The sequence below is a fragment of the Barbatula barbatula genome, assembly GCF_947034865.1.
Source record: "Barbatula barbatula genome assembly, chromosome: 23".
NCBI lineage: Eukaryota > Metazoa > Chordata > Actinopteri > Cypriniformes > Nemacheilidae > Barbatula > Barbatula barbatula.
This window is the reverse complement of record NC_136786.1, coordinates 1,721,966-1,746,106: the sequence shown is the minus strand read 5'-3', so window position 1 is coordinate 1,746,106 and position 24,141 is coordinate 1,721,966. Positions and strand designations below refer to the sequence as shown.

At 45.0% G+C, this 24,141-nt stretch overlaps 2 long non-coding RNA genes across 2 annotated transcripts; one reads left to right on the top strand and one right to left on the bottom strand.

Moving 5' to 3' along the window:
* Positions 1-19,462: 19,462 nt before the first annotated feature.
* LOC306912218 lies at positions 19,463-19,956 on the bottom strand. The gene is made up of 2 exons (XR_013788312.1): positions 19,853-19,956; positions 19,463-19,773 (listed from the first exon to the last, which is right to left on the bottom strand). It is a non-coding gene; the product is annotated as an uncharacterized lncRNA (long non-coding RNA).
* Positions 19,957-20,009: 53 nt separating this feature from the next.
* LOC306912217 lies at positions 20,010-22,018 on the top strand. The gene is made up of 3 exons (XR_013788311.1): positions 20,010-20,223; positions 20,347-20,444; positions 21,577-22,018. It is a non-coding gene; the product is annotated as an uncharacterized lncRNA (long non-coding RNA).
* Positions 22,019-24,141: the final 2,123 nt, after the last annotated feature.

Below are 24,141 nucleotides of genomic sequence, written 5' to 3'. Positions count from 1 at the left end.
CAGTGTTGTAGGGGCCAAGGGTAGCATGGTGATGGATGACGCCGTTGTGGGTAATCGCTGCACACATTGTGATGTTCCCTCCGCGCTGGCCAGGGACTTCAACAATGGCACGCTGGCCGATGATATTCCTTCCCCTCTTTCGTCTTTTTGTGAGGTTGAATCCAACCTCATCAATGAAGATGAACTGGTGCTCCACTGCAGCCACCTCTAGCTCAAGGACTGTCTGAAACAGACATGACAATATCAGAAATAGACATGGAGTGGTCACTATAGTGAAGCACAATCATTATGATTACAATACTGAAATATGTAGGCTATAATTTACACAGTGTTGAGAGTATGCATCAATTGTGGGATTGTATAGGACTCACTTGCACATAGTTATATCGCAATTCTTTGACTCTTTCTGAATTGCGTTCAAATGGCACCCTGTAGACCTGCTTCATCCTCAGATTATTTCTGCGCAAGACACGGTCCAGTGTTGATAAGCTTACCCTATCAATATTTGGAAATATCTCATTGTTTTCAATAATTTTGCTTTGTATTTGCCGTAATGTTATGGCGTTATTTTCTAAGACCATGTTCACGACTGCAGTTTCCTGTTCAGGAGACAGAACACGTTCCCGACCACCTTGTGTAGGTAATCTTTCAGTTCTGCCAAACAAATAGTAAAATACTGTAAATACTGTGTAGGAATACAAAGTAGGAATACATTTCCCAAATATGTGAAAAATATTTTATTTTTATAGTCCTACAGAACAGTCCACAGACAATTCTGTACTACTGTACTCATTGAACACTGTATTGATTTGCAGTAATGCAATTTTCTATTGAGTATATTTCTTACCTATTCTCATTTCGGAAAGTCCGGATGATGGATGCTACAGTGTACCTGCTCAAATTTGGCTGTACCCTTTGCCCAGCCTCCCTCATTGTTAGACCATGGTTGACCACATGGTCAACCAAAGTGGCTCGAATCTCATTAGAGATTACGGTCCTTGGCCTTCCCCGTCCTCCTCGTCCTCCTCGTCCTCCTCGTCCTCCCCGTCCTCCCCGTCCTCCCCGTCCTCCTCGTCCTCCCCGTCCTCCTCGTCCTCCTCGTCCTCCTCCTCTCACTTCTCTGGCTCTGCGTCTGTTTCCATTGTTGGCATCCATTGCTCCAAAACAGAAGAGCTCACCTGTTGCCCTTTTATGCTAAAGCTCTGCTTGCTAATTGTAAAAATGTGTGACAGGTGTTTGCCCATGTGATGAGTGAGTGTGCATATTTGAATGGCAGTGTGTTCCTTGTGAAAACAAGAGATTTTTCTGCCTGAAAATTGTGCCAAACGCAGAGAATTGTGTGTAGTGTTTTGAAAAAAGTGTGTTTTAGATCTGCAATGTGAGTGTAAAGCAGGAATTGTGCTTGTAGTTTAGCAGAATTGGTTCAGGGGGTTGGTGAATGAGTTACATGTTGTGGTCATTGTGTCTCAAGTACCAATTTTTGTGTGTAAACAATCGAGAAAAACTGTAATATTGAAATTTGTTCTTATGTCATGTAAATACTATTGAACTTTACTGCAAATGGAATTTAGTCTGTTATATAAGTGAACACTTAAAGAATGTATAATGAATACAGAAACATTTGTTAATTAGAGATAACAGAGAATATGGTGTAGAGAGAAAATGTATGCTTGTGGGTTAAAATAAAACTAATGTTGAGGAAGTATGTGATGATACATTTATGTAGAAATGTACTTTTGAAGGAAACGTGACTTTGTGTTATCCAATTGTGGAGATTACCTGTGTTGAAATACAGATTATTCAAAGTTGACAGTAATGATTCTATATTGCAGATATAAAGTTTCTTTTATTTTGTTAATAAAACATATTCCGGTTAAATGGAAGAAGAGCAACAGTTGTCCTGCGTCGATTTCTAACACTGTCATATTTCCAATTCTTCAGGAATAAAATAACATACATCTGCTAGCGGACCCCTGGCCGGGACCCGTTACAGATTCTTGGGGGCTCGTCCGGGATGCTTCGGCGCCACCTAGCGGAGCGGGAGCCGAATGATGACAACACTGACCAGTGATTAACCCTGTCCAGCCGTGGGACTGCGAACGAGTGGAGGTCTACAAACTGGAGCTGACTGCATCATCGCCAAATTGTGTTGCCATCCGTGAGGGAGACGAGGAGCCATCATGTCGAGTGGAGGGAGGAAGAGCCTAGTGTGGGACATTAGGAAAAGCCTACTCACCCTGTCAGCTGGAGAGCTTCTTCAGGTCGCCAGAGCGGTGGAGCCAGTGTCGAGCGAGGACCAGTCAGAGCTTGAAGTAGGGGACCAGGAAGGATGTTACGATCACATCAACTCGTTCATGTACAGTAAGCAGTTACTTGACACGGAGGACGAAGGAATGGTTCAGTTGTTGATGTTGAAAGACACGATTGATGATGTGGTGAAATGTCGTGATGGTGATGTGTCAATGTCAAATGTAAATGGTGATTCTGAGTTACATACTGAACAGGGTAGGGATAAGAGTGATGACCGTGTTGATTTTATTGAAGGTTCAGTTCTTATCCAAACAGCCCCTGAGAATACCACAGGCACTCACAAACAAAGCCACCACACATTCAATGTAGCTAGTGCTGTGTCACCGTCTGATATTGCTGAACTAGGTTCAGGCCCAATAGGAGAAGCAATGTTAAGTACACCTGACACAGCTAACACTGATTTGCTTAAAGTGCTAGCTAGCTATGAAGAGGTTAGCAAGAAACTCATGCAGTGCTTACCATCACATGCTGTACCGCCACAGACACAGTTAACCCAATCCTCAGGTCTTCTTCAACAGCAAGACAGAAAACCGCAGAGTGAACTTGTCTCACAGTCGGCACGTGGGGACATAGTGTCCTTAAGGGAACTCAGCTACCTGCCTCGGAGAGAGTTCAAAGTGCAAGGCGGACAGATCGGTGATCAATCTTCAGACATTGGCTACAATAATGTCTGTAGACAAATTGATGATGGAATCAAAGAAGGATTCCCGGATTCAGAGATTGTTCGTGGTGTGCTAAGAATTATGAAACCAGGCATATTCAAAGAAATGTTGATAAACAAAGACGACATGACAGTGGTGGAACTCAAAGGGTTTCTTCAAACTCACCTAAGAGAAAAAAACAGCACAGAGTTGTTTCAGGAGTTGATGTGCACGAAACAGGATGAGAACGAGACACCACAACAGTTTCTTTATCGTGTGATCGGTCTAAAACAACGTGTTCTATCGACATCAAGATTAGCAGATACTGACATCAAGTACACTACAGCTACAGTGCAAGATGTTTTCCTTCATACAGTGTACCAAGGCTTTGGGCACAAGCACACCGACGTACGGAGAGAACTCAAACCGTTGTTGGCGAACAGAGAGGTCACTGACGATATGATTCTACGTCATGTGATGAAAATCACTAGTGAAGAAAGTGAGAGAATGAAAAGACTTGGTCCTTCACGCCGACAAACCGTAACCAATGTACACAGCACACAGCTCGGGTCGGAGGTAATGAAGACAACGAACACAAAGTCAGAGGGTGCTGCGTCTAAGCTAACTCAAACAAAGCCAGATCCTCTGAAAGACCTCACGACCAAAGTAGAGGAACTCACTAAGCTGGTTGAAGCCATGCAAAAGCAAAACCAACAACAATTGACTCATCATGGGCGTCAGTATAATCAGAATCGGACACAAACAAAATGGGGGAAACCTTATGGTTGTCCAAGCTGCGTTGAACGAGACAAACAAGACTGTAAACACTGTTTCACGTGTGGGGAAGAAGGACACCGTGCAGCGGGCTGTCTAAAACGACCAAGGAAGCAGGGAAACTGCAATCGGGCACTGGAGGGGGACATCTAGTGACCGAGTCGAGAAGCAAGTCCCAATCAGAAAGTGAGGCGGGTAATGACAAGTTGCACTGTTCTTCACCCTCAATCCCAGTAACGACAAGCACATTAAGTCACTGTAACCAAGTATCTCAGCACCCTCCCCAGTCACCACGTGTAGCTAAAGCTAGAGCAGTTGCTGGTCTGATTGGCAAAAAGGCCCTGGTTCAGAGCTATCTAAATGGTTTAGCAGTCACTTCTTTGCTCGACTCTGGGTCACAAGTCAGTATAGTCAGTCGTGCCTGGAAAGAAGAGTATCTACCTGACCTCAGTATTCACTCAGTCTCTGAGATCTTGGGAGAGGAGGAGCTGAAAGTAATTGCAGCAAATGGCAGTATCATTCCATATGATGGGTGGGTAGCCATTACAGTAAACTTGCCAGGGAATTTGGACCCCAACCTGTCCATTAGTGTTCCATTCCTCATCAGCAGCTACCCCATGGATAAACCATTGATTGGCTTTAACGTATTGGAAGTACTCATTTGTGGCAAACCAGAGAGGCTAGTGCCAATACTCACTAACTTGCTTAGCAACGCCATATCTGTCCCCAAAGAAACAGCTGAAGCTCTCGTCAACCTTATTCAGACAGCAAAGCCACTAATGCAGCAGGGACGCTTAAGAACCGGTGCCAAGGATACCATGCTCCCAGCTGGTCAAGTGTTATGGGTGAGGTGTCAGATTCCGTCAAACATGGATGCCTCCACCCAATTAGTGTTGTTCGAGATGGATGAAGACAGCCTACCGTCTGGACAGTGGGATACAGGGCCAGGTTTGTTTGAAATCCAGAACCCAACAAAGCCCTATGTCACCATTCCAATTGGTAATAACACTAATCATGACATCACAATACCACGTAAAACAGCGCTAGGGATCCTACAGCGTGTTGAAAATGTTGTGGAGGCAGATATCCTGGACATAACACAGTCTGCAACTACTGTCAGTCAGGTCGCCACCACTCAGGTCAGCAACTCGGATCCAGCTCTGTGGAACCCGCCGGTAAACCTCGACCATCTGGAGGAAGAACAGCAAGAGGCTGCTAGAAAGATGCTTCACGAGGAGTCAAATGCCTTTGCAAGAGACGGAAACGACCTCGGCTGTATCCCAAACCTACAGATGGTGATCAACCTCAACGACGATATCCCTGTGCAGAGAGCATACACATCCATCCCCAAACCACTGTTTAAAGAAGTAAAAGATTACATTCAAGATCTTCTTGTAAAGGGTTGGATAGTGAAATCTAAGTCTGCCTATTCTGCCCCAGTTGTATGTGTACGAAAGAAGGACGGCACTCTTCGTCTTTGCATAGACTATCGCCTTCTGAATCAAAAGACAGTGCCTGACAGGCATCCGCTGCCACGAATACGGGATTTGATAGACACGCTAGGAGGATATTCAATGTTCAGTATACTGGACCAAGGAAAAGCTTACCACCAGGGGTTCATGGCAGAAGGCTCACGCCATCTCACTGCCTTCATCACTCCATGGGGGCTTTATGAATGGGTAAGGATTCCATTTGGACTTTCTAATGCACCTGCGGCTTTCCAAAGGAGCATGGAGGAGATGTTAGGCTCTCTGAGAGATGAGTACTGCATCCCGTACCTGGATGACCTACTTTGCTACTCCAAATCTTTCAGTGACCATGTGGAGGTGATCCGCAAAGTCCTCAGAGCGCTGCAGCATCATGGAGTGAAGCTACGAGCAGAGAAGTGCGAAATGTTCCAGAAGGAGGTTCACTATGTTGGACGCTTGGTATCGGCTGAGGGAGTTCGAATTGACCCTAAAGACCTCGAGGCGGTGATGGCTTTAAAAACCAAAACACCCCAAACAGTTGGTGATCTCCGACGGGTGCTCGGCTTCCTGAGTTACTACCGTTCCTACATACAGGACTTCGCCAAAATAGCGAAGCCATTGTATGAGCTGCTCCATGTTAAGTCCGCCTTGCCCCAACCCCTTCCACGTCACTGCAAGTCCAAGGGTCCACAACTCCCATCTAAAACACCCATCTTATGGAAGGCTGACCACCAAAGCACCTTGGAAAGACTTGTCAGTATGCTGACCAACCCCCCAGTCCTTGCATATCCCGACTTTGAGGAGCCATTCGTCCTGCACACGGATGCATCGGAGAAAGGGCTCGGTGCAATCCTCTATCAGCGACAGTGCGGAAAAATGCGAGTCATTGGATATGGATCACGAACTCTGACACCTGCTGAAAGGAACTATCGACTTCACAGCGGAAAACTTGAGTTCCTTGCGCTGAAGTGGGCAGTGTGTGAGAAATTTAGAGACTATCTCTTCTATGCTCCACATTTCACCATCTACACTGATAACAATCCGCTTACTTATGTCATGAGCACTGCGAAACTCAATGCAGTTGGACATCGCTGGGTTGGAGAATTGTCGGAGTTCCACTTCAACATTAAATACAGACCTGGAAAAAACAACATAGATGCCGACACACTCTCACGCATCCCACTCGATATTGACAACTATGTGGCGACATGCACGGAGGAACTGTCTCAGGATGTGCTGCATGCGACTTGGGAAGGGGGTAGAGCAGCCCAGAAGAAAGATGTAGCATGGATTGCTGCACTTTACACCTCCTCTGCTTGTGTGATACCACAGCCTCATCCACTCTTACCCGAAATAAGCCATGAAGAGCTGGCAAATGCCCAACGAGAGGACCCTGGAATAGGGGAAATAATGAGACTGAAAGAGGCAAAAGGTGTTCTTACTGACGAGGCCAGAAGGTCAGTGAATGGGCTCACTCGCAAGCTCCTTCATGAATGGAGTCAACTACATTTGGAGAATGGAGTCCTGTACCGCAAAACACAAGAGAGAAAACAGTTAGTCCTACCCATCAAGTACCGGTCAGTTGCCCTTAAACATCTCCATGACAATATGGGACACGTTGGCACAGAGCGTGTGCTCCATCTTGCCAGAGAACGTTTCTATTGGCCACACATGAAGAGATGTATAGAGGAGTATGTCACAAGAAAATGCAGTTGCATAAAACAAAAGAAACCCACCACACATGTGCGTGCGCCAATGGGTGGCCTGACTTCTGCTTCCCCTCTCGATTTGGTCTGCATAGACTACCTACATCTGGAGAAAAGCAAAGGAGGCTATGAGTACATTCTGGTCGTAATAGATCACTTTACCAGATTTGCCCAGGCTTACCCCACCAAAAACAAATCAGGACAAACTGCAGCTGAGCGGATATACAGTGACTATATACCTCGTCTGGGTTATCCAAATCGTCTCCACCATGATCAAGGACGTGAGTTTGAGAACAATTTGTTTCGCACCCTTGGACGGCTGTCTGGGGTCGGACACTCACGAACAACTCCATACCACCCACAGTGTAACCCTGCTGAGCGGTTCAACCGTACACTGCTGCAAATGTTACGGACACTGACAGACAGAGAGAAGGAGAGATGGAAGGAACATTTACCACAAATGATACATGCATACAACTGCACACGCCACGAGTCGACAGGATACTCACCTCATTACCTGCTGTATGGACAACATCCCCGTCTGCCTGTGGATCTTTTGTTTGGATTAATGGAAAACACTGAATCCGTGACACACAAAGGATATGCGGATAAATGGTCAAAAAGGATGACGGAAGCGTACAAGATTGCGAACAAATCCAGCTTGTCATCAAGTGCAAAGAACAAGTCCTACTATGATCAAAAGGCGAGGGGCGTGGTCCTCAAACCAGGAGATCGTGTACTTGTCCGAAACATGGGTGAACGAGGTGGGCCTGGTAAGCTCCGCTCATACTGGGAGAAGAGGATCTATGTGGTGAAGGAGCAAATCTCAGACAATCCGGTGTATGTCATTCATCCTGAGGGAGATCCGAATGCAAGAAACAGAACCATGCACAGAAATTTGCTGCTTTTAGTGAATGACTTACCTGTCGAGAACCCACCACAACCTGCTGAGCCTGTTGTAGCTCCCCGTCAGAGGCAAAAGCAGATGCCACAGAGAAACGTTGGAATGGATGAAAAGAATGGAATATCAGACACCGATGATGAGGATGAGTGGACAGGAGGTTATTGGCTGAGAACACCTGTAGTCTGGATGGAAAAGGATCAAGCTGGACAGAACAGATCAGTGATCTCAAGGAGAGAGCAAAATCCAATGAAACTGACAGTGATTCGTAAAGACTGTTCAAGCACACTACCCACGAAGGAAACTGTACCGATGGACACATACTTACCCGAGGAGCGAGAGATACACCTTCCCGAATTAGAAGAACAGCAGTCAGAGAATAGAGGAATAGAATCACAGACAAGCGACTCATCTGACGATGCTTACCTTCCACAGTCTGAAGAGGATGAACCAAATGCAGAGTACAGGGAAGTGGAATTAGTGGAAGAAGCACAGACAAGTGAACAACGCGAGGATACTTGCCTATCTCAGCTTGAAGGTGATGAGACAAATGGACACAAGGAGCAAATACAAGAGGAAAGACAGAGTTCTCCCTCTACTATGCCTTGGCCTGAAAATGAGACACGAGAAGAGGTCAGGAGGTCAGTTAGAGAGAAAAGACCTAGAGCGATATTCACTTATGAGTCACTGGGCCAACCCTCTGTACAAACTCATGTCGAGTCCATTTCCTTACAGTCTACCTCACCTCCCCTACCTTTCATGCCACATATGCATAGCCAGTTCGTTTTACCTACTGTTTATACACCACATATGTACATGCCTTACACATACTACATGCCCGTCACTACACAAGGTTACTAAAACACAAACAGAGTAGGAGTTTTAGTTTTGTTTTCATGGGAAAATGTCGGGAGCCATTTTTGTTTGTCGGGGTGGATGTGACACTCTCAAAAATAGGTTTTGTAGAAATTGTTAAGTTTTCTTTCCTTTTATCACAAGGTACATACTTTTGAGATAATACACAAAGTGCATTATTACGTGCTGTTACACTGAATGGACACAAGGTGGCAGTACCTTTTACACGCGTCACTCTGGGACCCTTAGCGAAGCGCAGTGGAAAATAAGCTCATATTCCGGTTAAATGGAAGAAGAGCAACAGTTGTCCTGCGTCGATTTCTAACACTGTCATATTTCCAATTCTTCAGGTTAGTTTGACAACTTTTATATGAATACTGAGGGTTATAAGCTAAAATGAATCTCAAGTGGTGTGTGTTTGATAAGCTAACGGTACGTTAAGTGTGTAAATGGTCATGTCTAATGTTAACGTTGTGAAGTTGGGAAAATGGCGGCCGACGCTAATGCTAATGTTTTCTTTTATATAGTCTTCATTGTTCGAGAATATTTCTCAGTTTATTACTGTGTGTGTGTGTAAAGTAACTGTGAGTGTAAAACTGTACATTAGTGTTATCTATTACCCGCAATACATCGAGTTAAAGCAGTTTGCAGATGCAGCTTTGGGTGAAACGCACGTGGCAGTAATAGACGCACGTGGTAATATTGCACTATAATACAGTTTGTTTAATATTGAAATTTGTTCTTATGTCATGTAAATACTATTGAACTTTACTGCAAATGGAATTTAGTCTGTTATATAAGTGAACACAAAGAATGTATAATGAATACAGAAACATTTGTTAATTAGAGATAACAGAGAATATGGTGTAGAGAGAAAATGTATGCTTGTGGGTTAAAATAAAACTAATGTTGAGGAAGTATGTGATGATACATTTATGTAGAAATGTACTTTTGAAGGAAACGTGACTTTGTGTTATCCAATTGTGGAGATTACCTGTGTTGAAATACAGATTATTCAAAGTTGACAGTAATGATTCTATATTGCAGATATAAAGTTTCTTTTATTTTGTTAATAAAACATATTCCGGTTAAATGGAAGAAGAGCAACAGTTGTCCTGCGTCGATTTCTAACACTGTCATATTTCCAATTCTTCAGGAATAAAATAACATACATCTGCTAGCGGACCCCTGGCCGGGACCCGTTACATATATATATACAAAAATATTTTACAACACACTTATGTATGTACTGTCTGTAGTAAGTGTAACACTGAACCAATTCACGAGTTCGCCCTCGCTAATAAACAGCTCCTTGTTGGGATAGATGGTAAAGCATGGGAATGAAGGTTATGCGTATTTGGCGTGTTGTGCAGGGAGTGGGCTCCGAGCCCGCCGGATCTATCCGAACCCGGAGCACTCTACCCTGCTCAGAGCAAGTGCTCCGGGCTCGGAACCGGCTCGAGCCCAGAACACACCCCCCCGGGGGTCCTGCGGGACTTTAGAAAAAATGAGAGGAGCTGGGGTGGAGGAGGGATGCTTATCTGACAAGATGCAACAGGTAAGATTGTTTGTCTATTTATGATAGAGCTTGCAGGAGCTGATAGGGTAGATACGGTGATTGCTGATGGTGAACCAGCCTAGATCATTAAGTAGAGATTACGTGCTCGGCTGATAGGTGATTGCTGATGGTGAACCAGCCTAGATAATTAAGTAGAGATAGCGTGCTCGGCTGATAGGTGATTACTGCTGATGGAACATCGGGCTGATTTATATGCTTAGGTTCCTCCCGAACTTTGTTAATAAAACATCATTTCACGAGTTCGCCCTTGCTAATAAACAGCTCCTTGTTGGGATAGATGGTAAAGCATGGGAATGAAGGTTATGCTTATTTGGCGTGTTGTGCAGGGAGTGGGCTCCGAGCCCGCCGGATCTATCCGAACCCGGAGCACTCTACCCTGCTCAGAGCAAGTGCTCCGGGCTCGGAACCGGCTCGAGCCCAGAACACACCCCCCCAATGCAAATAGAGCTGGACAACCGCCGAAGTACGCATACACCCCCCCAATGCCATGCTGTGCGTTACGGAGGTACAACCTGAATTTTAATAAACGAAAGGATGAGGGCCTGTTTAGGCTATCGCTGCTGTGATACTAACCTCATTGCTCGTAGTGTCTGCTGCTACAGAGCTTTGTTGGAAGCTCGGGCCCCTGCGGGGGCAGTTGCTGCTGAGATACTAACCTCATTGCTAGTAGTGTCTGCTGCTACAGAGCACTTGTTGGAAGCTCGGGCCCCTGCGGGGGCAGTTGCTGCTCTGATACTAACCTCATTGCTCGTAGTGTCTGCTGCTACAGAGCACTTGTTGGAAGCTCGGGCCCCTGCGGGGGCAGTTGCTGCTGCGATACTAACCTCATTGCTAGTGGTGTCTGCTGCTACAGAGCACTTGTTGGAAGCTCGGGCCCCTGCGGGGGCAGTCGACCCTTGTGCGACCAATGCGCTTGCGTGACCAATGCACGAGTGTGACTGGGAACCCTTGTGCGACCAATGCGCGTTGCGTGACCAATGCACGAGTGTGACTGGGACCCTTGTGCGACCAATGCGCGTTTCGTGACCAATGCACGAGTGTGACCCTTGTGCGACCAATGCGCGTTGCGTGACCAATGCACGAGTGTGACCCTTGTGCGACCAATGCGCTTTTCGTGACCAATGCACGAGTGTGACCCTTGTGCGACCAATGCGCATTGCGTGACCAATGCACGAGTGTGACCCTTGTGCGACCAATGCGCGTTTCGTGACCAATGCACGAGTGTGACCCTTGTGCGACCAATGCGCGTTTCGTGACCAATGCACGAGTGTGACCCTTGTGCGACCAATGCGCGTTGCGTGACCAATGCACGAGTGTGACCCTTGTGCGACCAATGCGCGTTGCGTGACCAATGCACGAGTGTGACCCTTGTGCGACCAATACGCGTTTCGTGACCAATGCACGAGTGTGACCCTTGTGCGACCAATGCGCGTTGCGTGACCAATGCACGAGTGTGACCCTTGTGCGACCAATGCGCGTTTCGTGACCAATGCACGAGTGTGACCCTTGTGCGACCAATGCGCGTTTCGTGACCAATGCACGAGTGTGACCCTTGTGCGACCAATGCGCGTTGCGTGACCAATGCACGAGTGTGACCCTTGTGCGACCAATGCGAGTTGCGTGACCAATGCACGAAGCTCGGGCCCCTGCGGGGGCGGTCGCTGCTGCGATACTGGCTTCATTGCTGGTGGTGCCTGCTGCTACAGAGCACTTGTTGGAAGCTCGGGCCCCTGCGGGGGCGGTCGCTGCTGCGATACTGGCTTCATTGCTGGTGGTTCCTGCTGCTACAGACCACTTGTTGGAAGCTCGGGCCCCTGCGGGGGCGGTCGCTGCTGTGATACTGGCTTCATTGCTGGTGGTGCCTGCTGCTACAGAACACTTGTTGGAAGCTCGGGCCCCTGCGGGGGCGGTCGCTGCTGCGATACTGGCTTCGTTGCTGGTGGTGCCTGCTGCTACGGAGCACTTGTTGGAGGCTAGGACCCCTGCGGGGCCGGTTGCTGCTGCGGTACTGTCTCCATGGCGAGTGGTGCAGTCTTCGAGACTTTGAGAACAACGTCGTGAGATGGAAGGGCTGGCTGCCTTGTTAACAAACTGTATTGTGGTGCCGCCTTCAGCAAAGAAGACTGGCTCAGCCGAGCCCCAGATGTGAGAACCATCTCCTCCGAAGGTGTTCCTGGGTGTCAAAGCTGGACAACTGGTAACTTGTGAATGCGACACCTGCTTGAGTCGATTGGTCCGAAGGTGATGCGATCTTCAAGGAGTCATGAGTCAAAGTGGCTGAGGTTTGAACTAACATCCGAGACTATCAGATGATACGGGCAAGGAGTGTTTGCTGGGCTTCCCTGAGGAGCGACAAGTCTGTCCGGATGTAGCTTCTAAAAGCCTCAGATGACCAACGGCCTAGGGCTTGGATCTGCGGCTGGGATAGGCCCTTTTGGGCGGCTGTGGTAGCTGCGCCTACGCGGAAGGAGTGACCGGAAAAGTTGTCTGCTGGGATGCCAGATTGGAGCAGGACGGCTTTGAGGTGCTTCTGAAACCAGAAGCGTGAGGCCGGGCGATTAGAGTCGTCGACGAAGAGGGGATCCGATAAGGCCGCTGACCGGGGTTGTCTGTAGCGAAGGTAGGCTAGGAGGGTTCGATATGGCTGAATCGGTGAATTGATGTTAAAAACGTAGACGAAATGACCTCTCCTGGTCTGGTCAGTCTTACTTTGCTTAATCGAGTAAGAAATCGTCTCCGAATCCAGCACCTGGAGGTCATTCATGGTGGGGTGAACTGAAGGGTCGAATTTGGATGTGGTGGTGATCTCGGAGCATCGTAGAAAGCCGAAGAACGCCAATGTGAACATGGCGTCAAGTGTGCGGGCAGCATGTGTGGAGTGATATCCCTTGCGGAAGGTGGAGATGCATTTGGTGAGAATCTCCAAGGTAATGGGCCTCCTAGCGTCCTGACGGGCGGGTTGGGATCTTCGTATGCCTTGGATAACCATTGATGTTTGGGAGCTTGCTATGGCCGGTGACGGGGAGTTGAAAATCAATTTATGGAAGAACTGGAGTCCGCTGAGGTAACCTCTGATGGAGCTGGCCTGAAGGTTTTTTGCGGTGTTGAGAAATGAGATGTATGAGGTAATTGTGAGGAGAGAAAATCCTGGGAAGGGAATGCTGAAAGCCTGGTGAAACGATCTGAAGCTTCTCCACGCCGTGAGGTATGATTGCAGGGTCCTGGGGGAAACTGCCTTAGTTATGGAATTGAGAGAGGCATCGAGAAGCGTTTGCAGTGGGTGATTCACTGGAAGATCAACTCCGGATAAGGTTGTACAGGAATAGGCCTGGGGTCCGCTTCGAGCGCCAGCAGCCTGGACTTCTGCCAAAATCTGCGCTCTGATGTTGCTGGAGACTGGTGGAGGTTCCATCACATGCACGTGTGGAGGCGCTGGCATCGCAGTGGCTGTGGCCAATGAAAACGTGGGGCGTGCCTGTTGAAGAGAGAGAATGGCAGTCGTTTGCGCGTTGTGCGGCGACAAGCTCGTGCTAGCGTTGGCAGCGGCGCCGGAGATATGAGGCCCAGGGACTGAGGCCTGTGACTCTAACGGAGGCAGCCTCACCCCAGAAATCAATTCCGGCGCCGCGGGCCAAGATCCAGGGGCGGGAAAAGCGAATCTAATGGCGGCCGCTTGTGCGTCTAACAGAGATAGGCTCGGGGTAGCGGTGGTAGCGGTGTCAAGGAATTGTGGTACGGAGACCAGAGCTTGTGTCCCCAGCGGAGGCAGCCTCGCACTGGGGAGCCAAGAGCCCGGGGCGCGCAAGGCGAATCTAATGGCGTCCGCTTGTGCATCTAACGGAGACATGCTCGCGCTAGCGGCGGAAGCGAAGAACTGCGGTCCGGAGACCAGCGCTTGTGTCCCCAGCGGAGGCAGCCTCGCACTGGGGAGCCAAGAGCCCGGGGCGGGCAAGGCGAATCTAATGGCGTCCGCTTGTGCATCTAACGGAGACATGCTCGCGCTAGTGGCGGAAGCGAAGAACTGCGGTCCGGAGACCAGCGCTTTTGTCCCCAGCGGAGGCAGGCTCGCACTGGGGAGCCAAGAGCCCGGGGCAGGCAAGGCGAATCTAATGGCGTCCGCTTGTGCATCTAACGAAGACATGCTCGCGCTAGCGGCGGAAGCGAAGAACTGCGGTCCGGAGACCAGCGCTTGTGTCCCCAGCGGAGGCAGCCTCGCACTGGGGAGCCAAGAGCCCGGGGCAGGCAAGGCGAATCTAATGGCGTCCGCTTGTGCATCTAACGGAGACATGCTCGCGCTAGCGGCGGAAGCGAAGAACTGCGGTCCGGAGACCAGCGCTTTTGTCCCCAGCGGAGGCAGGCTCGCACTGGGGAGCCAAGAGCCCGGGGCGGGCAAGGCGAATCTAATGTCGGGCGTTTGTATGTGTAACGGAGACAAGCTTGCGCTAGCGACGGCGCCAAAGAATTGTGGTCCAGAGACCAGCGGTTGTATTCCCACCGGAGGCAGCCTCACGCCTGAGACGTATGGGTGAGCCAGGGCTCCTGAGAGTTGCCGGCCAGCCTGTACGAGGCGGTCATCTACAGTGCCTGTGCTGTCCCACGCGTTGAGCTGATATGCCGCGGGCTGCCGGAGGTGCTCGATCGGGATATCCGTGGCTTCTAGCATGACCTGAACGCTTCCAAGACTTGCCGAAGGCTTGCTGCGTCGGCTCGAGTGAGGGAGGCCTAGCCGAGCCGCGGAGGTAGATTGCCCGTGCCTGGAATAGACGGGACCCCGAGCCGATCCTGGCTCGTTATTGACAGCCGATCGTGCCAACCTCATCGAGGGGACGTCAGCCTGGGACGACACGTAAAGGGTGTAGAGCTCTAGTTTCGACATCCACCTGCTGAATGGGACGTCCGCGTTGGCAAGGGCCAGACGAAGGCTCTGGATCGTCCACTTGCTGCATGCAGATATCTTGGGGAGCGCAGAGGCGTATGATGACGCCGGTGAATGAGGTGGAGATCGTGCCGGTGGGAGCGATGACGAACCCTTCCTCTTAGATGCACGCCGCTCAGAGCGGCGGGGATGGCGGCCCCGCGGCGAAGCTTGGAAATAGTCCGTATAATCCGACCCTGAGCTGGAAAGCTGGAGTGCGCATGATGGCACCGAAGGATCTGGAACGTTTGCTACTTTAGAGACCACGGTAGACTCTGACATAGTGGCGAAACTTGACGATGCTTATCTGACAAGATGCAACAGGTAAGATTGTTTGTCTATTTATGATAGAGCTTCCAGGAGCTGATAGGGTAGATACGGTGATTGCTGATGGTGAACCAGCCTAGATCATTAAGTAGAGATTACGTGCTCGGCTGATAGGTGATTGCTGATGGTGAACCAGCCTAGATAATTAAGTAGAGATAGCGTGCTCGGCTGATAGGTGATTACTGCTGATGGAACATCGGGCTGATTTATATGCTTAGGTTCCTCCCGAACTTTGTTAATAAAACATCATATAAAGACCAAAGTCATTATGATGAATGGAGAAGTGTTTTACATTCATCATAGTGTTTTATAAAGAGCACATCAGTGTTCAACTGGTTCTTATAAATGTCTATTCATATGATGGTTTGTGTGTGTCATTTGAAAACAAAATACCATTTTGAGAAGAAAGAACATTGTTTTGAATGTGAAGGTTAATTTTGCAGGAGAATTGAGGGGTTTTGCCCATTGTGTTTGTGTTTTTTGATTTGTGTTTAGAGTTCTGAGAATATGAGGCATGAGAAAATGTGTGTAAACAATTGAGAAAAACTGTAACAGGACAAACATTTCCTTTCTTTATTCAAAATCACTTCCTTTAGAGACACATCACATTACATCTCAATTATCAATCTCTTCAATATGATTATACACATACAGGTTTGAAACTGGAAAAAAATCCTGTATTCGGTTATTTGATATAATGATCACATATTTTAGCCTGCATGTATTTACTCTTGCTGAAAAACCAAACTTTTCCCTCACATATCAAACACAAGCCCTCAAAAACGCACACACTACAACATAGTCTTACACACTGGTGCAATGAATTCAAAACAATATTTGCAAAACTGGTAAATTTTGTTGCTTGTGGTTATCCCCTCAAAAACCTTTGCACATGAACACAAAAGACACAACCAATGTATACATTGGCACATTTTTATGTACCACACATCACGACTGTAAAAAAACCTTTTTCACCTCAGCATCCCTTCTTTGTTGTGGGTCAGGCCAGAGAATCTCGTCCACATCACAATCTATACTGGCCCAAGCCAGGTAGCAAGTATTAGGTAGTAAAATTCTCTTGAACGCCTGATCCACCCCTTGCATGCATCTACTGATAGGTCTAGGCAGGCTTCTTCCATGGCCTGGAGGAGGTGAGCACAGATATAAGGTTCTCGGACCACGTCCTCTCCCTCTTCCTTCACCACGTCATCTTCCTCCTGCTTCACCACGTCATCTTCCTCCTGCTTCACCACGTCCTCTCCCTCTTCCTTCACCACGTCATCTTCCTCCTGCTTCACCACGTCATCTTCCTCCTGCTTCACCATGTCTTCCTTGTCCTCTTCCTCCTCCTTCACCACGTCCTTCTCCTCATCCTCATCCTCTTACTCTCCCTCCTCTTTCACCACGTCTTCCGCTTCCTCATCTCTAAGAAGGTTTAGAAGGTGATCAGGAGTCTTTTAACATATTGAAACTCCTGTAAACTTCACAAACCACTTTAAGTTGTTCCAATTCTGTAGAAATTATTTACTTGCTCTGATGAATACAGAGAAAGATATTTTGAAAGAATCCTTATAACCAAACAGACCTTGTACCCCTTTTACTCCCCTTATTCTGTTGAACACAAAAGAAGATATTTTGAAGAATGTATGACAGCAAACAGTCCTGGGACACTTTTGACTACCATTGTGTTTTTTCCTAATATGGTAGTCAATTCTTCCAAATATATTTCTCTGCGTTTGTCAGAACAACTCAAAGCTGAGTAAATTAAGACATCATTTTTGGGTTAAGTGTCACTTTTATTAGACAAACGTTCCATTACAACATCTGTCAGACAAACACTGCTTTATCATGTACCTTCACACCAGGGGCGTAGCATAGAATCTCAGGCCTTGTGCAAAGACAATGTGTGAGGCCCCTCCACACTATATAGCAAATATATATAAGTAAATTGTTATATTTATTTACAATAGAGCACAGAATGCCATTTCTGTATGAGTTTTGATATACTTAAATATGAATAGATCACCTCAGTCCCCTCCTAGACATGAATAGACAGTTGAACTATATTTCATTTGAATTGTGTTTCATTAATAGAGACACTGTGCAGTGCAGTCCAAAACATTACACATTAAACTATTGAACAGTAAAATAAATAATGTAATTTATGTTACCCACAGTAATGTGTGTAGTGTAAGAATAGGTGTAATAATGCGACTTCATGACTGTAACTGAGACTGAAAATGTATATTTCTTAAAAGGTTTAATGCCAAGTTGAGAATGTAAAGATAAATGTCTCCCCTCTTATCAATTTAGAAAAATAAACATATTTTTTAAAATTTTTTACTTTGGCATGTTATTATTTTATTGAATGTTTATGAATTATTAGATTATGTCAGAAGAACTGCCTCAACGTCTTACATATCCAAAGTTGACCTCAATATGCAGATAAAAACAAAAACCGTGATTTGTCCCTTCACACGCTCCGTAGTCCAGTGTACATTGTTTTCAAGTGATTGTTTTAAAGTTAGCAGCTTTATGGAGTTTTCTGCTGAATATAACTCTTGAAGTCTCCTGCCTGATGTTTGTGAAGGCTAAGAAGAGCGTATTTAGTGTTAATTTAGACCACCAATATAGATTTCAATCATTTAAGCAGGCTTCCAAAAATATTTTAAAAATCCTTTATCGGACCAAGACAGAACTACTTGTGTTTCCGGCACACCCCACAGTGCAACACAATCTCACCATCCAGCTTGGCAATTCCACTTTCACTCCCTCCGAATCAGCCAGGAACCTCAGAGTCATATTTGATGAACAGCTGTCCTTCAATGATCACATTGCAAAGACAACACGATCCTGTCGATATGCCTTATTCAACATTCGAAAGGTTAGAGCCTACCTCACAGAGCATGCGGCAGAACTCCTTGTACGGGTCCTGGTCATCTCAAGGTTGGACTACTGCAATGCTCTCCTTGCTGGTCTTTCTGCGCCAGCATACTTTCATACCCCATCAAGAACCCTGCATTCAGCAAAACATCGGCGCCTTGTATTGTCTTCTCATAAGGGCACTAAGTCCCTTTCCCGCTAATCTTCCTTCACAACCCCTTCCTGGTGGAATATTTTTCCTAACGCGGTCCGGTCAACCACATCTCTCACAACCTTCAAAAAACTTTTTAAAACCCATCTCTTCTGTGAATACTTGACAGACAAATGAAAAACAAACCTCTCTCTTTCTCTCAACAGGTAGTGGTCTGGCTTTTGATGAAACTAGTAACTTTGTAGTAGCATCTAATGTTCTAATGCTTTTTTATGCATATTGCTTATTGCTCCCGGAACTCTTTGTAAGTCACTTTGGATAAAAGCGTCTGCTAAATGACTAAATGTAATGTAAATGTAAGGTTATGAAGACGCTGATGAAGGTCATGTTTGCTTTGAGTTTAGATGAATAATGAAGTTCTTATTCCTTACTGTTAGAACTCCCAAGAGTTATAAAAACTCCCCGATTACTGAAGCGACTGCTTCTAATGCAAAGTTTCTTCATGTAAATGATACGATCCGTTCTGCTCGGCTAAATTTATCAGTCTGTAGTCTTGAAATGATTCACTATAATGTTTCAACCTAGATTGAAAGTATTAATGTGAAAATGATTTATTTGTCTGAGGGTTTTCTGGTCATGAAAGTTACATAGGAGAGAAATGATAGTGGAAATGCTTCTGTGACTTTCATCATTAATATTGCTCCCATTATGTTTGTCTGTGGGTTTTGTAAATGTTTAGTAAATAAAAGCAGCTTGTCGACACTGTGTTTTATTCTTTAAAAAAGTGACTTTTTTGGGGACACAGGGTGTTTTAGTCTGACAGCGATGATATGTTGATCATAGATGTGATGTGATGTGATGTGATGTGCGTGCGTGTTTGTGTGTGTGTGTGTGTGTGTTTGTGTGTCAGTCTGATGGAGGTTTTTGTGCGACTCTTTATCACTGTGTGAACACAAGGCTTCCACTGATGCGGTGTCTACTCATACAGTAATAATCTCCTGCATCTTCAGTCTTGATTCCTCTGATGCTCAGAGTGAAATCTGTTCCACCATGTGCTCCATGTCCACTGAATCGATCTGAAGTGTCGCCATAACGACTATCTGCTCCAGTTATGAGGAGTTTAGGAGCTTCTCCAGGTTTCTGCTGATACCAATATAAACCCCAGCTATCTATACCAGGATTAGTTTCACACTTTATAGAGACAGATCCTCCATCAGAAACAGTTTCAGCTTTACTCTGAATTACAGTAACTCCTCTGGATTCTGTTGAGAAGAAAATGATGTTAACTCAAGTTTAAAAGATTCAAAAACATTCAACAGAACAAACTTTCACTTCTGTTACCTGGAATAAAAACTCCCAGAATCCAGATGAAGACGGTGAAGGAAATCATTTGTGTTTGTTTGTTTGTTTGTGTGTTTTGTAAGATGAAAGCACCACTCTGATACAGTAAAGTGTCTGAGTCAGACAGTTATAAACACTCTGAGCACTAAAGCGTGCTGATCATGCAAAGTGTCTCTCTGTGGAAACACAACACACACCAGACATCACAACTAACATATTTTTAATAACTTTAATCACGTTTATAAGTACATTATACAGTCTGGATTGGTGTGAGAGAATATTTAAGATATTTGGATATCAGCAGTTTTTATGATGTCTGGATTTTGTGTTCAACATGTAGAAGTTCAGAGTATTTCAACACTCAACATTCAGTAAATGGGTTTTAAGTTTTTGTCTTTAAATGAACATGTATTGTTGTGCTACACGTGGTTACAGTTCTATAGATGTCTGTAAATCATTTCTATATTGTTGTGATGTGATGTGTGTTGTTGTAGGGTGACAGTGAAGCGTTCAGGGGTTTTTGTACAGCTGCTCTATTAGTTTCTATCACTGTGGTACACGTTCGGCGGCGGCACCAGACTGGATGTTGGAAGTAAGTACAAAATCATATAAAAACTTTCTCACTGTTTATTTTTAATATTTAATAATATGTGGCATCAATTTATATTCTTCACTTTAAAAATGATGTGCTCAGTAGTTCATGTTAACACATTTTCCATTACTTTAACTTAAACCCAATATTAGCTTCAATTTTGAGAAATTTTACAAAACTAAGTTGACATTAAAGTGCCACCAAAGCTAATAAAAAAACTTGCTTCAGCTTCCAAGATTAATTTAGTAACAGTGTATTTATTTATGTATTCAGTCAGTCACGGAGCTTTTAATGTTTGAAGAGATCAAATCAACACCTCGACATAGGCTGTGAATACTTTACTTGCATGCATAATTGTTGAAAAAAATATTGATTATAATTTCTCAAGAGGAAGATGAAACTTGTTAGGTTATATTCTCAGGGAAACGATCATTTTATTTCTAGGTTAAATCCAAATGTGGAGAATAAATTCAAAGCAAATATCAAAATACATTATTTACTCGTGTTTATGATATTAAGACATCTTTGAAACAACTCGAAATAACGGAAGACGATAAGAAAAAATATGATCATCATCATCATCATCGAGCCACGCACTCTTCAAATTCTTAATACACCGAATACATTCAGCACTTTATTAAACTAAATGTATAACTAACATGATGTTTCAGCAAAGCATTGACACATCGTGTCAAGAACGCGGTAAGAGACGCAAAGACTGATGATGTAAATTTTTTCAAATAAAAAAATTACTGTTGTTGTTATTATTTGATATTTTGTCCTTTTACTCATTATACGCACATCCAGACTACGATTTTGTGCGATTGTACTCGTCAACATTTAATATTTTAATTTCCAGACTTAAAAATGGCAAAAGACGAAACAGCGTTAAAAAGCGCACGTCGCAGCTTGACAGGCGTGCAAGCGCAGTGAGAACTGATTCAATTCGACACCGAAACCTCTCTATCCAACCCTTATATGATCCTCTATAATGGACTTAACTTAAACAGACCCATCATTCTAAACACAACTGAGAATGCAGTATGTTTATAATAGTTATATTGAATTCTGTTTAATATGACAGTGAAACACTTCATCTGTGAACTTTGACCCGTGTTCTGTGCATCTACAGATCCAGTGAAACCAACAGTTACGGTTCTGCCGCCGTCCAGTGAAGAAATCTCCAGTAAGCAGACAGCAACACTGATGTGTGTGGTCAGCAAGGGCTTCCCTTCAGACTGGCGCTTGAGCTGGAAGGTGGACGGGAACAGCAGGTCTCAGGAGAACAGCGCTGGACTCCTGCAGAAGAACGGTCTGTACAGCTGGAGCAGCAGTCTGACTCTCTCTGAACACGACTGGATCAAGAGCGTCTCAGTGAGCTGTGAGGCCACACGAGGAGACCAGACAGTCACTGGACAAGTGAAGAGAGATCAGTGTTCTCAATAGATCCTCTGTCTTCTGCTCTCTTCTTCTCATTCATGTCTCACAACAGTGGCTTTCTATTCATGTGTGCTTCATTCATTCAGTGATGAGTTTCTTTTGCCAAACTTCAATAAAAGAGAAATTATATTTGATTTGATTGATTCCTTTTGTCTCTTTTAGTTTTGAGAAATGTGTTGTGTCACTTCAGTGTTTCAATTCACATTTATAAAAATAAACTTCAGTCAATGAAGCAAGAACACACCTGCAGATAAACTGACAGTAACCTCCTACATACAGTATGATAGTCTGTAATGAATTAAAATAATACAAATAGAAATAAGAACGGATGGACAGTGAGAGAGAAGTAAATCACATGTGTAGAGTATATTGTGAGTGTGTTGTGTAGTTGTTGTGTTGACTGTATTAGAGGAACATTAAACATCTGCTCTGTTGTGAGAGGAACAGAATCTCTCATCCTGAAGATGCAAATCTGAGTTTCAGTTTCACTGTTTCTCACTTTATTCTCTCGACTGAGACGCTTCAGTTTCACTGATGGATGAGACGTGAGCTTTCTTCATATTCATTTATTGAATGTTTATGAAAGATCAAGATAATAAAGTCTCTTATCGTATCAGTTTAAGCTTATTTAGCGTTGAGAAAGATTCCTAAAAATGCACATATTGGCATTTGTTTTACATCCAACAAATGGTCCTGACACAGCAGCTGTGTGTGATTCTGTCTATTTGTTTCTCAAACACGTTTATCATCAAGTTTAGAATGAGTGAAGAAATGACAGACTTTATATTTTTAAGTGCATTAGTGCTTTAAAATGAAAAGCAAGAAATATCCAAAATCCTGTGTCCTGCCCGACATTCAGATCAGTTTAGAGAAAAATAACCATCAGAAATTCTAAATAACCTATATTTGGACAAACAATTTATAACTAAGATAAATCTTCCTCACTGATGTGTGTGTGCGTGTGTGTGTGTGTGTGTGTGTGTGTTTGTGTAAGTGTGTGTGCGTGTGTGTGTGTGAGTAAATGAGTGTATGCGTGTGTGTGTGCGTGTGTATGCGTGTGTGTGTGTGTGCGTGTGCGTGTGTGTGTGTGTGTGCGTGCGTGCGTGTGTGTGCGTGTGTGTGTGTCAGTCTGATGGAGGTTTTTGTACGACTCTTTATCACTGTGTGAACACATAGCTTCCACTGATGCTGTGTCTACTCATACAGTAATAATCTCCTGCATCTTCAGTCTTGACTCCTCTGATGCTCAGAGTGAAATGTGTTCCACCAGAAGCTCCTTCTCCACTGAATCGATCTGAAGTGTCGCCATAAGAAGTATCTACTGCAGTTATGAGGAGTTTAGGAGCTTCTCCAGGTTTCTGCTGATACCAAGATAAACCCCAGCCATCTATACCAGGATTAGTTTCACACTTTATAGAGACAGATCCTCCATCAGAAACAGTTTCAGCTTTACTCTGAATTACAGTAACTCCTCTGGATTCTGTTGAGAAGAAAACAGTTTGACTTCAAAATATCATTAAAAGTTACAAATAATTACTCAACAAATAAACATCAAAGATTAAATTCTGTTACCTTGAATTAAAAGAGCAAGAATCCACATGAAGGTGATGATGAAGAGATTCATTTTGTGTGTTTGTTGTGTTTTGTGTCGTAAAGTGAGAAACTCAGAGACAGTTAAACACACTGAAGCACTGAAGCATGAGCTGATCATGCAAAACACTCCACGTCATTAACAAAACCTCCTACTAAACTTATAAAGTCCACACGGTGAGGAAGAGTCTTTTCAATACAAACATAATCAAACAAACGTTCATTTTCATCACAGGTGGATTGTATAAAAAATGTATTATAAATATAAACATGTGATTGATTATTTTACATTCACTCAATAAAATTAAATTTAACATTGAGAATCTGTTATAAATCGAATGAATTTGCATCAGATAAACTCATCACTGCAGAATAAAACAGCACAGATCAGATTTCAATCTGAAGTGTGTCATCAGTAATTCACCTGTAGAGTCACATGTGTCATGAGATTGTGATGTGAAGCATCAGGTCACAGGTCACAGGTCAGAGGTCTCAGATCATCAGGTATGCTCCCCAATCTCCTACGGGATACGAGACCGGTGCACGTACAGCTGATCCCGTGGCCTCGCATCGCGGCTCTCGTCCCGCCTACCTCGCTACAGTCCTGCATCTTCAGTCTTGACTCCACTGATGCTCAGAGTGAAATCTGTGTTTGATCCACTGCCAC